The sequence below is a fragment of the Equus caballus genome, chromosome 29, assembly GCF_041296265.1.
Source record: "Equus caballus isolate H_3958 breed thoroughbred chromosome 29, TB-T2T, whole genome shotgun sequence".
Classification (NCBI taxonomy): Eukaryota; Metazoa; Chordata; class Mammalia; order Perissodactyla; family Equidae; genus Equus; species Equus caballus.
The window spans coordinates 39,035,231-39,051,514 of NC_091712.1; the positions used below are offsets into that span (position 1 = coordinate 39,035,231).

Consider the following 16,284-nt stretch of genomic DNA (forward strand, 5'->3'; position numbering starts at 1 on the left):
CTAATAGATAATAGTTTATTAAAATAATTACATCAGCTATGTATTTGGTGATTACAGCTTATGGATAAGTGACATGAATGACAACAACATTATAAGGGACAAGAGGGAGGAATTAGGACTACTCTGTTATAAGTTACTTGCACTAACTGTAAAGTGACATAGTGATTTGAAAGTGGACCTGAATTAGTTTTAACTGTATTTTGCACACTCCATGAGGCAACTGCTTAAAAAAGTAAAAAAAAAAAAATGTATAATTGATATGCTAAGAGAAGAGAGAAAATAGAATCATATAAAATGCTAATTAAAACCAAAGAAGACAGAAAAAGGGCAGTAGGGGGAAACAAGAAACAAAGAACCAAGGGCAATAAGGCAATGAAGGGAAAACAGTTACAAATATGGTAAATATTTAACCAACTATAACGATAATCACTTTAAATGTGAGTGGTCTAAATACACCAATTAAAAGACAGAGACTGTCAGAGTGGATTGAAAAAAATGAGACCCACTTATATGTTGCCTACAAGAAACCCACTTTAACTCTAAAGAGACACGGAGATTAAAAGTAAATGGATGGAGAAGAAATTGAAAGCCTTGTGCGTTGCTGGGAGGAGTGCAAAATGATGCGGCTGTTGTGGAGATCAGTTTGGCAGTTCCCCAAAAATTTAAACATAAAATTACCATATGATTCAGTAATTCCACTTCAAAATTTATGCACAAAAGAATTGAAAGCAGGGACTCAAACAAATACTTGTACACCAATGTTCACAGCAGCATTATTTAAAACAGCCAAAAAGGTAGAAACAACGCAGATGTCCATGCACAGATAAATGGATAAACAAAATGTGGTGTATACATGCAATGAAATATTATTCAGCCTTAAAAATGGAATGAAATTCTGATACATTTTACAACATGGATAAACCTTGAAAACATTATGCTAACTGAAAAAAATTAAAGACAAAAGGACAAATATGGGCCAGCCCCGGTGTCCTAGTGATTAAGTTCAGTGTACTCTGCTTCAGCAGCCCAGGTTCACTTCCCAGGTGTGGACCAACACCACTGATCTGCCAGTGGCCATGCTGTGGCAGCAGCCCACATACAAAAAGAGGAAGAATGGCAGTAGATGCTAGCTCAAGGCAAATCTTCCTCAGCAAAAAAAAGGACAAATATTCTACAATTCCACTTACATGAGGTACTTAGAATAGGCAAATTCATAAGAATAGAAAGTGGAATAGAGGCTACCAGTCGGGGAGGAGGAATGGAAGTTATTGTTAAACGGGTACAGAGTTTCTGTTTCCAAGTTTGGGAAATGAATAGTGATAGTTGCACAACATTGTGAATGTACTTAACGTCACTGCATTGTACACATAAAAATGGTCAACATGGTAAATTTTATGTTATGTATATTTTGCCACAATAAAAAAATATTTTTTAAGAAGCAGGATAGAGAAAGATGTACCATGGTACGACTAAGCAAAAGAAAACTACAGTAACTATAATAATTTCCAAGAAAGGAGACTTGAGAGCAAGGAAAATTATCAGGGATAACAAGGAGTATTATGTAATAATAAAAAGGTCAATTCTCCAAGAAGACATAATAGTTCTTAATGTGCATGGGCCTAAAATGGAGCATCAAATACGTGAGGCAAAAGCTGAGAAGTGCAAAGGGAAATAGAAGAATCTACTGTTATAGTTGGAGACTTCAACATCCCTCTGCTAGAAATGGTCAGATCCAGCAGGCAGATAATCAGTAAGGACATAGTTGAACTGAACAGCACCACCAATCAACTGGATACGATTGGCATTTATAAACGACTTCATCCAGCAACAACAGAATATATGTTCCTCTCAAGCTCACATGGAATATTTCCCAAGATAGACCACATTCTGGGCCAAGAAAATATATCCTACAAAGTATGCTCTCAGGACACTGTGGAGTTAAACTAGAAATCAACAACAGAAAGACAGCTAGAAAATCCCAAAATAATTGAAGATTAAATAGCACACTCTAATTAACATACATCAAAGAAGAAGTCAAAGGAAAAATTTAAAAATGTTTTGAGGAAAATGAAAATACAATCTCTCAGAATGTGGAAGATACAGTGAAAGAAGTGCTTAGAGGGAAATATTTGGCATTGAATGCATATATTTAAAAGAAAGACATATAATCAATGATCTAAGTTTCCTCCTTAGGAAACTAGAAAAGGAAGAGCAAGTTAAATTCAAATTAAGCAAGGAAAGGAAACAATGAAAATCACAGCAGAAATCAATGAAATTGGAAACAGGAAAACAATAGATAAAATCAATGAAACTCAAAGCTGGTTCTTTGAAAAGACCAATAAAATTTACAAACCCCTAGTCAGGCTAACCAAGAAAAAAAAAAAGAAGATACAAGTTACTAGTATAAGAAATGAAAGAGGGGCCATCGCTACAGATTAAAGAGGCAATAAAGGAATATTATGGATAACTCTATACTCACAAATTTGATAACTTAGATGAAATGGACTAATTCCATAAAAGACACAAGCTACCAAAACCCACACGAGAAGAGAGAGCTAATCTGAACAGGCCTATACCTGTTAAAGAAACTGAATGGGGCTGCCCGGATGGCAGAGTGGTTAAGTTCCCACGCCCCAGGGTTTCGCTGGTTTGGATCCTGGTCGTGGACATGGCACCACTCATCAGGCCATGCTGAGGCGGCGTCCCACATGCCACAACTAGAGGGACCCACAACTAAAATATACAACTATGTACCAGGAGGATTTGGGGAGGTAAAAGCAGGGGGAAAAAAAAGATTGGCAATAGTTGTTAGCTCAGGTGCCAATCTTTAAAAAAAAAACAAGAAATTGAATGAATAATTAATAACCTTCCAAAACAGAAGCACCAGGCCCAGACAGTTTCACTGGTTAATTTTAACAAACTTTTAAGGAGTAAATCATACCAACTATCCACCATCTGTTCTAGAAAATAGAAGCAGAGGGAACACTTCCTAACTCATTCTATGAGATTTCCCCTAATACCAAAACCAGACAAAGACATGACAAGAAAAGAAAACTACAGACCAATATCTCTCATGAACACAGATGTAAAAATCCTCAAAACATATTAGCAGGGGCTGGCCCCGTGGCTGAGTGATCAAATTCACGAGCTCCACTTTGGCAGCCCAGGGTTTCGCTGCTTCCGATCCTAGGGGCAGATACGGCGCCGCTCATCAGGCCACCCTGAGGCGGCATCCCACATAGACAGCTAGAAGGACCTGCAGCTAAAGTATACAACTGTGTACTGGGGGGCTTTGGGGAGAAGAAGAAGAAAAGAAAATGAAAAAAAATTACATTAACAAACTGAATCAAAAAATGTATGAAAAGAATTGTACACCACAACCAAGTGGAATTTATTCCAGGCATGCACGTTTGGTTCAACATTTGAAAGTCAATTAATATATTCCATCTCATCAATAGGCTAAAGATATTATATTATATATATATTCTTATAATCTTTATATTTGATATATATCCTATAATATCATATGTATATTATAATAAAGGGCTGTCACCACAGAGGAAAGTACCAAATAATTCTTTCAGGTAGAGGTAAAGAAGGCATCACACATAACTTGGCATCAACTGGTTCCTGAGGAATGAGTAGAATTTCTCCAGGGATGGGCATTTTAGGTAGAAGAGGAAGCTGACCAAAAATACCAGGGCAGGAAAGTACCTAGGCAGGTGTGGCCTGAGTGATGTGGACAAGCTCTGGAACCCCTTATCTCCCATATCTGTCTCTTCTATCCTGCAAAGCCCAGATTCCTCCAAGAAGCATTCCTTAACAACCTTTCCTACACACACCGCGTCCTGACAGGGGCAAGCACAAAGTCTAAGTAATGTTGATAAACCCAACAATGCCTAGCACAACACCTCCCTCACAGAAGGACCTTAGTGTGTCTGGCTCCATTTATGTAATGGTAAATATCACTGGTCTTTATCTGTCAAACAGCTGGAAACTTGACTCGCCTCCGCCTGCCCTGGTAGCTAGTTAATGGTTAGTTTCTAATGGCTGCCTCAAGGAGTGTGGTGGGAGGGTGCCTATGACTCAGGACTTCACTGACATTCCAGGAGGTCATTCCTCCAGGTGACCAAGGAGTGTCCAGAGACACTCCCCCGAAACGTGACCCCAGGCACACAAGCCTTGAGCATAGCAAGACAGGAAAAGTTCCTCTCCCCGCTAAGCGTTCAGACAGCAACCAAATTTCTGAAAAAGAAAAAAAGAAAAGGAACCAAGACACTTTCTGTTTATCCAAATGAATTTATAATCTGATGAAAAGGGAAAAATAAATTCTGTTCAGCCCGTTTTTACAAGAGCAGAGGCCATTTTCCAAGGATGACAGAAACCTCTGAAAGGCTGCACAGAAAAGAACATTTCAATCCTTCCAAATGTCCAAAGATATGCCTGTTAGTTATATTTGGCCATTAATGTTCATAAGATAACATCATAAGGTTAAGCAAGAATTATCATTTTAAAAAGAAGGCACTTAAGATATTTAAAATATTTGCATATATATGAACATGAAACTTAAATATGCATAAATATCAACTATAATCATATGGCTTCATTTGAAGGATAAAAGCATTTCAGAATAAAAGCAATAAAAAGCTATTAGCTATTATATCGTCATGATCTTACATAGTTCCACAATCTACTTACAAATAGTAGTGATGACTGAAATTTATTAAGCAAGCACAGCATAACAGTGACACTGGGAAGAGCTTCCTTCATTTCTTCATTTAATTCTCACAGCAGCCCTGCAACAGCCATCCTGTTATTATCCTATTCTACGGATGAGGAACAGAGGTCTGCGTTAGATCAGCCAGGAGGTGATAGTCAGGCCTCAAGTTCTACTCTGCCTGAGTCTAAATCTTTATTTTTATTTATTTATTTATTTATTTTTTGAGGAAGATTAGCTCTGAGCTAACATCTGCTGCCAATCCTCCTCTTTTTTTTGCTGAGGAAGATTGGCCTGAGCTAACATCTATACCCATCTTCCTCTACTTTATATGTGGGATGCCTACCACAGCATGGCTTGCCAAGCGGTGCCATGTCCACACCTGGGATCCAAACCGGCGAGCCCCGGACCACCGAGTCTAAACTTTTTATTTTAACCGCCCCACCGGACTGTCTCCTTGAAATGTCTGCTATGCATCTATCCACTCCCTAAACAAGCATTTATTGAGCATCAGGGCGCAAATTCTATGCCACGTTACTATGGGATAAAAATGTGTATAAAATGCAGCGTGCCCTCAGCAAGCCTTTGCTCGAGTGGTTAGTATCATTTTTTAGCCTTAAAATTGTCATTCAGATAGCAGCTTTATTCATAATAGCCAAAAACGAAAAATAACCCAAATGTCCTTCAGTGGATAAATGATTAATAAACTGTGGCGCACCCATGACATGGAATACCATTCATCAACAAAAAAGGAACGAATTATTAGTACACACAACATCTTGGATGGATCTCAAAATAATTATGCATAGTGGAAAATGTCAACCAAAAGGTGACGTGCTGTACGATTCCATTTATGTAACATTTATGAAATAACAAAACTATAGAGATGGAGAAAGGGTTAGTGGCCACCAGGGGTTAGGGAGGAGATGGGGAGGCGGCCCGTGAGGGGATGGCATGAGAAAGCCCTGTGGTGATGGAACTGTTCTGTGTCTTGATTTTGGTGGTGGTTATAAGATCTACACATATGATAATACTGCATAGGACTATTCACACACACACACACGAATGCATATAAAACATCGGCAATCTGGATAAGCTCTGTGGAGAGATGTCAACACCCTGGTGGAGATGTTGTACTATGGTTATGTAAGGTGTTACCATTGGGGGAAGCTGGGCGAAGAGTACAAGGACTTCTCTGTGTATTTTTTTTTTTGGCAATTTCCTTGAATCTATAATTATTTCAAAAATTTAAAAAAATTCTAACTACTATGCAAGTATTCTCCTCTTTTGGAGACAATTTAACTCCACTAGCAGCTGCAGTCTCTCTGCTGTTGCCCTGAGGCCGTTGCCCTGAGAAAGCAAAGATTTCCTTGGTCCTTGGCAGAACTCAGATGCGGGTTACCTTAGCTGATGGTTAATAAAGTCAGCAGTTAACATGCAAGCAGCCTGACAGCCGCCAAAGGACAGTTGTAGTTTTTTTTCTTTAAGCATGATCCTCTTATTAAATAGATCCACAAACACACATTTTGCACTTTAATATATTTCCTAAATTACGATCTAAAATATATTTATGACCCAAATATACAATAAGTAAGAACCCCCTCCATTGCCATGTCATGCTTCTTTTTGAAGATTTTTCCCATTTGTTATCTTATCTATAAATCATGCCACCCATGAACCTAATTCAAAGGCCAAAAATCCAACAAAATCAAGGTAGCGTTTGGCTGGGGGCCCACTCTAAGTGACAAAAGGCTTCTCTAGGGCTGGCAGAAGCTGTGTGCTGTTGTTACCCAAATTCTCTAATTCCCTGTCCCCTCATCCTCTAATTCTCTGTTTATGCACCCTATTTTGTCAAATACAAGACGCCAGGGATTGAAAGAGACATTCTGATTTCAGAGCTATTCAGGCATGAAAGAGGCTTGTCTTAGAATGGATGCAATACTGTAATATTCCATCCAAATTCCTCCAAATGCAGATAATGGAACCTGCGCATTTATCTGAAGAACAGGATCCTCCCTTATGCCGGAAGGAGAATGTTTCCATTGGTGGTGATCTAATCCCTGCGTTCAAAACACGAGATCCAAACCAAGGTTTCCTTTTCTTGAGATAAGAACCTGTGTGGGGAAAGGGGAGTGTGTGGTTACTTGCATTAACTAGATGAGCTCATGTGAAACTTCCAGGAGACCTGGGCCCTGACACGTGTGTGAGTGGAGACCAGCTGACTGGAGGGCCGTGATTCATGGACAGCTGGCTCCATCACAAGGCTAGGAATGAAGTTCCTGGGATAGATAATCAGCTACTTCCTGCCTGTGCGGGATCCCGGGAAGGGTTCATCTGAGTCACACAGCAGGGACCTGGGTGGCTTTGCCAAAGGAACTGACTTGAGGCTCCTTCTCAATATACCTCCTTTGCTGACTCACAGACCAGCCATAAGGAGCAGTCCTCAGGAGCAGCAGCAATGCCCTGGTGCCTTCAACTGAGTATGGAGCAACTCCCAGAAACCAAGTAGGCCTGCTGCCATGACAACAAAGAGGGCCTGAGAAGAGGAGGGTATGGCCACGACCACCAGCCCCTGGGGCCATGTCCCCAAGGCCCAAGCTAGAGGGTTAATGGGACCCAGGCAAGGAGCCACAAACACCAGCCCCAGAGTGCAACCAATCCAGTCACCTAGTCTCAGATCTCAAAAGGCCCCTAGACACCGTCCAGTCCAGGAATGGATAGAATTCAGGAAGGTAAGCTTGGATGAAAAAAATCCTTGCTTCCGCTAACCAACAATGGATATTTAGCATTTTAACTTTGCATGTAGGCAACAGATCACGTCGGCAGCATCTGTGTCTGCCGCCAATAAAAATCATAATATGGTCGTGTCACATTATGGCCGTTGCAGATAGCTTGAAACATCATTCACCTTTCACCTCTCCTTGGGACTGATGCTTGTTTTAGACTTGCTGCTACATCTTGCTATTTAATCCATTATTAAAGTAGTGCATATGTTACTATATCACAAATGTCTATGTTTGGTATTTTGATAATGGTATTTCCATAAATGTTGTTTCCTTTGTAATCTGATGTATTTATTTTTTCCATTTGAGCATTATTCTGAGAAGGGATCCAGGGTTAACGCTAGACCATCAAAGGGGTTCATGGCTCGAAAAAGCTTAAGGACATCATATTAGCTTGCTAGGGTTGTTGTGACAAGGACCACAGGCTGGATGGTTTAAACAGCAGAAACGGATTGCCTCACAGTTCTGGAGGTTGGAAGTCTGAGATCAAGGTGTTGGGAGGGTTGCTTCCTTCTGTGGCCTCTCTCCTTGGCTTGAAGATGGCTGCCCTCTCCTTATGTCTTTATTTCATCTTCCCTCCATGGGTGTCTCTCTCTGCAAATTTCCCCTTTTTGTAAGGACACCCATCACATTGGAGTTGAGCCCACCCAAACGATGTCATTTTAACTTCATTACCTCTGCAAACACCCCGTCTCCAAAGAAAGTCACATTCCGAGGTCCTGGGGGTCCGGATTGTAACATATCTTTTTTCGAGGGCACACAATTCTACTCACAGCAAACACTCACTCTAGTAATCTCCATGTTTTCCTCATGAGGAGTCTCAGGCCCAGAGCAGTGGAGTGACTGACAGAGTTGCTAACAGAACACAGGCTTCCTGACGCCCAGCTCAGGATTTAAAGTGCTTTATAAACCACACAGGGCCACACAGCTGTAGGTGAAATGGCCGCAGAATCCCTGGGGAGAGCAGGGAGCAATCTCTCCCCGTGCAAATGCTCTCAGAAGCCTGAGAGGCCCAATCAGAATGCAAAGCTTTTCCATCCAATGGGCAGCCAGTTCGTTGGCTCCCAGAAGAGGAGCAGGGAAGACTTCTGGGATAATTCCTTTCCTTTCAGTTGACGGCTCCTTCCAGTCTCATCTTTAATTTTTACAGCTGTTATGATCATCTGCATCACGCATATAAGGTGGCAAGTGATGGGCACAGAGGGTCCACTTGTGACCTCCAAGAAAATGCCTGCAGCCTTGACAGAGCTTCCTGTGTAGAAGACATTTGAACACGTAAGGAGAATGGGAAATGTTTTCTCACCATGTCTTTTCTCTCTGAGAATCTCTCTGATAGATCCTGACCTCAGGCCTATTATCCAATCTGAAATCCTGTCTGCACCATCTGACCTTGTTCTCATGAGAGCTGAAATGGACCTTTCCACATGGCTGCTGGCATGCACAAATCCAGGATGTGGACACGTTCGATGGAAACCAGTCAAGAAGAGAGTTTCTGGGGCCCCAATAGGCCTACTTCAATATGGTGGTCAGAACCCATAAATCTGATGTGCCATTCAGAGTTTAGTTAAGAAACCCAGCGCCCCCATGTCCTAATGGAGCAATTGGAATGATCAACTTCTCTAGATAGCTTGACGTCAAGGGAAGAAACAGGGGAGACTATGACCTGCAAATCCTAAAGTGACATCAGGGACATTTATCATCTCTGAGCAGCCACTCCCATGGGCCGTTCATCAAAGCAAACTAGCCTCCTTACAGCCCCCGTGTCACATGAACTCAGGGCACATTGCAAATCTACATAACATACAAAATACATACCCAATGGTAATCAAGCACGTAATTACTGCTTCCTATCTGTCTTCCCCACTAGACCATAAGCAATATGAGGGCCGGGACCATTGTGCATCGTGCCCACCACCGTACTCTCAGTGCTAAGCACAGAGTCCCACAAAGGGCAGACACTGGTCAATATTTCCTCAGCAAATCAATGACTGCCTCTCCCACCTCCACACCCACCTGTCCGATAGCCTGTCACCCTTTTGCAACACTTCTTCCCCTTCCAGGTTACCCTCGTTCATTTAAATTTAGCTTTAAAAAGATAAAAGCATGCCCAGAGTTGGCAGCAGAAAGCACACCGCAACCTGCGTTACAGACCCCACCCACCCAGCAGAGGAGGCCCTGTGGCTCTTCGGGGTAACAGCATCCCACTGCCTTCATGGAACATTGTCTTTCTATCAAGGGTTGCATGTACACTGCCTCATTTATTCTGCACAATGACCTTATTCTAGACACTCATAGGCTAAGGGGTTGAATGTCTTATTTGAGGTCGCAGAGCTGGAGGGTATTTGTGGCATAATAAGAAATATATTTGGTCTTTGTCCCCATCCCTGGCACAGAGCTTCTAAAACCCTTGGAATTTCCTGAGTGGTAGGAGTGTCCTGTTACTGATCACCCCTGAGTTTATGCTAATGAACCTAAGCCCCCAGATAGGGGGCTGGTCACCGGAAAGAACAAGTAAGTAAAGGGTTGGAACTTTCAGCCCCACTCACCAGCCTGCAGGAAGGAGAGTTGGGGCTGAAGATTAAGCTCTATAAAACTCTTGGGCAATGAAATCTGATGCGCTCCTGGGTTGGTCACAAACCTTGTCCTGTGCATCCCTTCCATCCGGGCGTTCTTGAGTTGAATCCTTCACAATAAATGGGTCATAGCAAGTAAACTGTTTTCTCTGAGTTCTGAGAGCCGTTTTAGCAAGTTATCGAACCTGAGGAGACAGACTCCCCCAAATTTTTAGCCAGTGGGTTAGAAGTACAGGTAACAACCTGGACTTGCGATTGGTCTCTGACCTGGGGGCAGTCTTCTGGGACTGAGCCCTTAACCTGGGGGGTCTGCACGGACCCCAGATAGATTGTATCAGAATTGAACTGGATCATTGGACACTCAGCTGATGTCAGACAATGGTTTGGTGTGGGGAAAACACCCACACATTTGGTGTCAGAAGTGTGCTGTGGGTAGAAACAGGGTTGGAGCTCAGACAAGGCTGATTCAAACACTGGGCTTGATCAGCTTGTTGTGCAACCTGCCTGGAAGCGGCTTCATTACTTTTAAGAACTTTGGGCTTCCCGGCCCTTCTCTGAGCAGTGTTTCCACGCTGTTCATCTCCATTCCATAGCCACCTCTGAAGTTTGGCTACTTGCCTCTCAGCTCCCAGGCAGGCTGCCTTCAGAGCTGTTCGGTGATCAAAGGGCTTCCCAGGCTGTCACACACACACACCAGGAAATAAACTAAAAGGAGAAACTTCTCTCCAGTTCTCAGTCCTACCTCATCTGAGGTGTCAGAGACCATGGTGACACTGAGAAAGCACCAGCGCCAAAAGCAGCAGCAACCAGACCTAGTTCATCTGTTCATTCAGCTGATTAGCAAGTGGCAGGAGAGGTCTCATTTCCCAAAAAAAGGCCAGTTTTCCTTTCTTATCCTGGCAGATCCACACTGCAATGCCTGCAGGTAAAAAAAAAAAAAGTGAACAAATGAAGAACAGAGACTTTTTCATCCACACAGCCTAGCTTGGATATTTGAGCAATTGCGTTGCTACTGGTGTTTCCAGGAGAATCCGTCTAAATTCTAAACACATTTTCTCTTGGCGCTGGAAACCAGGTTCCAGACGGTGGAAGTGGTTGAATACTAATTACTTGTAGCCAAGGACATTTGAAGACCATCTTTTGCTTTTTTCACAATCTAAATCTTCTCTTCCTAGGGCTTCTGGCTCCAACCCGCTTTTCAGAAAACAAGTTAATAAACTGGCAAAATCGACAGCTAGCATGAAATTAACACGATTTCTTTCCATCTTTCATTTCTTTGACAAATATTTATTGGGTGCTTACTATCCCCAGGCAGTGGGCTAGATGCTAAGGAGACAACAATGAGCAAAATGGCAGTTTCTACCCCCAGGTGCTTAAGTCCAGTGAGAGAGAAGGTACCAACAAATGTAAACCCACAATTCTGGGGGTCCTACGGGAGAGGGGCACATGGTTCGGTGAGTGCCTCTCACAGGATCTGAGCTAGTTGTGAGGTTGGGAAGACTTCCAGAACACATGGTACCACATGCATCAGGATCTGGCTGGGCGGGAGGGAAGGAGGTCACTGACTGGCCAGAGGCAACAACGAGTACAAAGCCCTTACAGGGGAAGGGAGCAGGGCAAGGACAAGGGAGCAACAGGAAGTCAGAAAGTCTGTATGACTGCAGGAGCGCGGTCTAAGGTGAGGCTGGGGAGACAGGCAAGGGCCAGGCTCCCTAGTGCATGGTGAGCTGAACTTACAGGGTTTGTCGCTAAGCCCAAGAACAATCAGAAACCATTGAAGGGCTTTAATCATTGGGATGATGCAAAGTTACCTCAAAAACATTCCTCTGGTTTCACGGTAGAATAATGAGTAATATCAGCTCTATTGCACTTTTCATATGAAATAGGAAAAAGTAGGAATTATCATCTCCATTAGAGATGATAATATTGACATGCAGAGAAGTAAAGCCACTTGCCCAGGTCATAGTGTACCAGAGGCCAAAGCACAGGGCTCTTGTCCCATGTCCCCAAGTCTTTAAACATTCATTTTCAAAAGAACAGATAAAAAATTGGTCAGATAGTCACATTGGGTGACCCTCTTCTTTTTTGCATTCTGACAGCTGACTTTTGAAGTTGTCCAGGTACAAAGGACTCAGCCAGTGGCCAGAAATACGAGCCCCCTAATCTCTACCCCTAGGAATGGTTAAGCCCTACGACCTCCTCTCTCCACACGAGAAGCCTATTTCTCCTCCCTTTTCTCCACACTAAGTCCCTCCCAATTTCTTAACTGCCATGTCTTGCCTGTGGCAAAGGCTATGTCCACTGCACTTTCCTCATGACCCCATCACCACAGGTAAACAGAGCCTAGCATCTTGAAAAGAGAAAGAAAATGTTATGTGTTACTCCCTAAGACAAACTCCAAATCATCCCAGACCACTGAGTCTGTAACTCAGCCTTCAATTTGTTTAGGAAACGTTAGTTATGCTAAGTCTCAGTATCTTCATCTGTAAAATGGAAATAATAGGGGGCCAGCCCAGTGGCACAGTGGTTAAGTGCACACGTTCCACTTTGGTGGTCCGGGTTTTGCAGGTTTGGATCCTGGGTGCAAACATGGCACCGCTTGGCATGCCATGCTGTGGTTGGCATCCCACATATAAAGTAGAGGAAGATGGGCACGGATATTAGCTCAGGGCCAGTCTTCCTCAGCAAAAAGAGCAGGATTGGCAGATGTTAGCTCAGGGTTAGTCTTCCTCAAAAAAAAAAAAAGGAAATAAAAAGATCTCTGCTCCCAATAACAGAGAACAGGCAATTCCAGCCAAAAATTCTCCTAGGAACAATTAGAACCACTGGAAAACCATAAAAAACAGCTACTTGGACATATCAGGAAGCTAAAAATACAGTAAAGAATTGCCATCTGGGGCAGACGAAGGCCCAGGGAGATGTGCCCACGCATGTTTAGACCTGCTTTTCTCCAGGAGGTGTTTGCTCATTCTAGAAAGGTTGGCCGGGAGGCTAAGCAGTGATTCCGAGAGCCTCACCTTAGGGCTTGGGGTTCAGGGACAGAAATAAGAGCGGTTTATGGCGAGTGTCCCTCTCTTTGGATTGGACTCTCACAGGTCTACACAATAAAAGTAAGGGTAGCCATACAGAACTGTGGCTCACTTTCCAATGAGCTCAGTCACTGAAACTGATTGAAGGAATTGCTGACAGTTAGTGCTCTCAGGCACCTGGCAGAAGAAAACGTGAATCTTTTCTGGAGGAAGATAGCAGCATCATAGGAATTATTTCTACAAATAATTTTATCAGAACAATGTCCTGCATGCAACCAAAAGTAACAAGGCATGTGAAGAGACAAAACCAGAGAACTGAAAATCTGCAGAAACAACACACAGTGGAAATAGACTCGGGGACTCCAGTGAACATGCACAAGCTGTTAAATGCTTAATATCTTCAAGGAGATAAGAGACAAGACTAGGGGCTGGCCCCGTGGCCGAGTGGTTAAGTTCGTGCGCTCCGCTGCAGGCGGCCCAGTGTTTCGTTAGTTCGAATCCTGGGCGTGGACATGGCACTGCTCGTCAGACCACGCTGAGGCAGCGTCCCACATGCCACAGCTAGAAGAACCCACAACGAAGAATACACAACTATGTACCGGGGGGGCTTTGGGGAGAAAAAGGAAAAAATAAAATCTTAAAAAAAAAAAAAAAAAAAAGACAAGACTAAGAATTTCAGCAGAGAAATGGAAAGTATTTCTTTTAAAAAGAACCAATGGAAATTCTAGAACTGAAAACACAATAACCAAAATTAAAAATTCTGTGGACAGGTTTAAGGGAACATTAGTAACCTAAAACATAGAGGGGAAAAAATAAAGCATAGACCAACAAAAAGATGGAAAACACACAGAGCAGGTAACAGAAATAGAGTGCACATTGAGAATGTCTAGCGTATGTGTATATGAAATTCTAAAAGGAGGGAATGGGGGGAAATGCAATGTTTAAGAAATAATGTCTGAGAAATTTCCAGAAGTGATGAAGAATATCAAACCTCAAATTCAAGAAACCTTAAGAATTTCAGCAGGATAAACAAAAAAAGAAATTCACCCCTAGGCACATCATAATAACATGAGGGAAAATCAAAGACAAAAGTAACATCTTGAATACAAGCATATTACCATAAAAAGACCTAAAGTAAAATGACAGCTAACTTCTCAACAGAAGACAATAGAATGGTATCTTTAAAGTGCTGAGAGATAGCACTTACACAGTGTCAGGAATAAAAAAGAAATAACACTGCAAATCCCACAAAATTCTGTAAATTAAAAATGTGCTAAGGTATTATGAACAACTCTATGAAAATTCAGACATCGCCAAGCCATGCTGTGGTAGGCATCCCATGTATAAAGTAGAGGAAGATGGGCATGGATGTTAGCTCAGGGCCAGTCTTCCTCGGCGAAAAGAGGAAGATTGGCAGCAGATGTTATCTCAGGGCTAATCTTCCTCAAAAAAAAAAAAAAAAGAAAAGAAAAGAAAATTTAGACAGAGGGTCAAATTACCAGAGAAATAAAACTTGCCAAAACTGGCATGGTAAAATAAAAAATATAAATGGTGATATAATTATTATGGTAGTTGAATCCATAATTTAAAACTTCCCAAAAAGAAAGCTCCTGGTCCAGATGGATTCACTGAGAATTCTACCAAACACTCTGAGAAGAAATAATGCTACTCTGAGACCATCTCTTTCCAAGAAGAGAAAAAGAGGGAGCCTCCCACTCGGTTTTTTGAGGCCAGACTAAGTGCGATCCAAAAGCTCTTAAGAATATTACAAGAATGGAATGTTTCAGGCCAGTCTTCTTCATGAACACAGACGCAAAAATCTTAAAGTAAAGTAAGGGTAAACCAAATCCAACATTACATACACATACATCCCAGCCAAGTTAGGCTCGTTCCAGAAATGCCAGGTTTGTTTAACATTCAAAAATCCATCGGTCAGAATCTATTGACATCTCCATAGACTCAGAAAAGGCATTTGATAAACTTCATCACGTATTCATCATTAAAAACAAAAACTCATAGAAGACTAAGGAATCGAAGGTAAGTCCTTACTTTTACGAAAAAACCATAATATTATTGGTGGAAAAGTTAAATGCTTTCCTTCTGAGATCAGGAATGAAAAGAACGCCCGCTATCACCACTTCTATTCAATACTGTACTCGAGGGCCTAACAGCAATAAAAAAGGAAAACAGATACAGCGTAAGAGCTGGAAAGGAAGGAATAAAACTGTCAGCGTTCTCTGACCGCAGGACTGGTTTATGTAAAGATTCCAAAAAAAAAACCCACTGCAGACAAACCAGTAGAGCGGTTAAGTGAATATAATAAGGTCCCAAGGTACAAGGAAATTTTTTAAAAAGCAATTGTTATTTCTACACAAAAGCAATAAATAATTAGAAAATGAAATTTTTGATGATACCTTGAACCTCTTTATGTTTGTATTAATGCGTTATCCAGTAAAAAGAAAAAATTTGTAATTAAAGTCTTTTGTTGTGAAAAAGGAAAGATTGTTTTTAGAATATCATCAAAAAAGTTCCTACTCTGAGGGATAACAGCAGCCACTTGACTTCAAAACTCTTTACACAACCTCCAAAAAAAGCCTGAGATTATCAAGGAGTGAAAACACACCACACACGCCTTCAGCATCACCAGGATATGGAGGAACCTCAAATTGCACAGAGAAGTATGCACCTAATCGCAACAGAGCCATCGATGGAGCTCCGCTGTGGCTTCAAGACCTTGGGAGTAAAGAGTGAGGAGGAGAGTCTTAAGAAAACCTTTGAAAAATAAGAGACCTGGGAACTCTGTAGTCACACAGGGACCTGTGCTCAGAAGGACTCTGTGCTTGGTTTAACACTCTGTTAAACTGGAAAACACAAATGTCCAAAAACAGTGGAATGGAAAATAAATTGTAGTATATTCATTTAATAAAATACCATGCAGGGAAGAGAATCGACTGCAATTAATGCAACAATAAGCATGAATCTTAAGAATTTAATGTTGAGTTCAAAAAAGAAAGTCACCAAAGAAAACATACCATATGATTTTAGGCAAAGTTTAAAAAAAAAAAACAGGCAGTACCAAAATATAGTGTTTAGGGATGCACGCTTAGATGGTAAAACAAAAACAAAAGCAGAAACCATTATCATATATATCAGGACGGTGGTTGCTTTGAGGAGGTAAAGAG

At 41.8% G+C, this 16,284-nt stretch overlaps 1 long non-coding RNA gene across 1 annotated transcript in view; it reads right to left on the reverse strand.

The window, feature by feature from the left end:
* Positions 1-4,279: 4,279 nt before the first annotated feature.
* Positions 4,280-16,284, reverse strand: part of LOC111771209 (uncharacterized) — a 30,066-nt gene continuing 18,061 nt past the window's right edge. The window contains exons 3-4 of the long non-coding RNA XR_002804904.2: positions 10,816-10,992; positions 4,280-8,752 (exon numbers count right to left, since the gene is read on the reverse strand). This is a non-coding gene — a long non-coding RNA (uncharacterized lncRNA). The remainder of the gene's footprint in view (positions 8,753-10,815; positions 10,993-16,284) is intronic.